The 1,812-nt window shown below is 45.6% G+C and overlaps 1 pseudogene; it reads left to right on the top strand.

The window, feature by feature from the left end:
* The first annotated feature begins 747 nt into the window (after nucleotides 1-747).
* LOC114630166 lies at nucleotides 748-1,604 on the top strand (annotated as a pseudogene).
* The last annotated feature ends 208 nt before the right edge of the window (nucleotides 1,605-1,812 follow it).

Genomic DNA, 1,812 nt, shown 5'->3' with positions numbered 1-1,812 from the left:
AACTGTTTTTTGTAAAGTTATCAGTAGGTTATAATGACAGTTTACATCCAAAATGAGAAAGTAAACTTCAAGCAGTGTGAAACTCAATGATGTATTACAAGTTTTTAAGTCTTAATATAAACAGTAAGACCTGTGAAAACTGGATGTCTCTGGCCAGTGTACTTTTCTGTGGGATCACTGTACTCTGTATTAAGTAGACAACAGGTGGATATCACCATCTACAGACATCTCCCATAGTATGCACACTCTAATATGGGTATATTCATTGCTAATGCAGGGACAAAACTACAGTCTTTAGTGATTCATGTTTTACATTGATCCCACAAGACCTTTCTTCACCTCACCCATTAAACTTCTGTTCCACATTAGCTTAGAGGACATTGACACACGATACCCAGCCACCACACGGCAAAGTAATAATAATGCCTGTGTAACAGTGAAAAGCTGGACTCAAAAGACTGCCTTGCAGGAGTGGTTGAAGCTTCCTAGGAGTTCATAAAATGAAACATTTGAAAACCTGCCTTTGGGACAGCAGCAGTACCTCCTGGTCCACAGAAGGCCTATCAGCTACATAGACATTTCCCTCAGTCCATACTCAAGGACCCACCCTTTCCTGTACATGATACTCCAGGTTCCCAATCTGATCTTCAGGTACCTTAGGGCTGAACTCAAATCCAAAACTTTTTCATTCCTGGAAAGAAAGGGCTAAGAGAAAGAGATATAAAAAGCTGCAATTGATAAACAGTAATGGTGGAGGTTGCAGCTCCCTTAACAGCCACAGCATCTGGAGCAGGAGCACAGCAGTGGGCTGTGGCAGCAGCCTCCCTCACCTCTATCCCCACAGTCGCTGCTCTGTCCCCAGGGGTGGGAGGAGGGGGCAGCACCAGCTATGGCAGTGGCGGTGGCTGGACAAAACAGGTCACTTGCAGATATTTTATGCATGGGGTTTGTAAGGAAGAAGATAACTGTCGATACTCTCATGACAGTCCATCTGGTATAGAGTGCAAATATTTTCAAAGAGTGTTTATGGAGACTGCTGCAGATAAAAACACAGCAAGCCACTGAGACAGGAAGAAGTGACTGCCACAGATCTGAGTGCAAAATCATCCCTTGCTGCTTCCTCAAGTCTCTCTTCTGGCGTTGGATCACTTGCTGAAATGAATCCAGGCAAAGCTCAGTCATGAAATCCAAACTTTCAAACTGTAGGAGCAGGTTCAGAGGACTAGGGGAATACCATTGAGTTTGTCCCTGGGCAGCCCTACTGTGACCATACTGCCCCTTCCTGCAATGAAGTACCCCTGCAGGGCTCACTGACCAAGGAAGAGTCAGAGAAGGAGCCAACTAAGATGGAGACAAAGAAGTAGCTTTGCCCCTATGCTGCAATGGGAGAGTGTCGCTAGGGGGAAAACTGTGTGTATCTCCACAGAGACTCCTGTGGCATGTGTGGCATGCAGGTCCTACAATCTATGGATGCAGCCCAGAGGTTATAGCATATAAAATCTTGCATTGAGGGCCATGAGAAGGGCATGGAGCTCTCTTTTGCTGTTCAGCACAGCAGGGACATGGTGTGTGGGATCCGCAAGGAGGCTAGGATCAGACAATAGCTGCGGTCATCATAATCACATATAGAGAGTGAGACCCTGTGAAAGCCTTCATAGTGAGAGTGCCAGGCAAGAATTGCTGAGCATGAGCTTAGGAGTAATGGGCTAGAGCAGAGACACCATCACTAAACTTAGAATGTGGAGTCTTATGTGTTCCTGCTGAGAGTAAATAAGGGAACACATGGGATGCATACTCAGCCAGAATTGAGAA

This window comes from Grammomys surdaster, unplaced genomic scaffold (assembly GCF_004785775.1).
Source record: "Grammomys surdaster isolate TR1022 unplaced genomic scaffold, NIH_TR_1.0 331, whole genome shotgun sequence".
Classification (NCBI taxonomy): Eukaryota; Metazoa; Chordata; class Mammalia; order Rodentia; family Muridae; genus Grammomys; species Grammomys surdaster.
The sequence above is the reverse complement of the archived record's forward strand: the minus strand, read 5'-3'. Positions and strand labels throughout refer to the sequence as shown.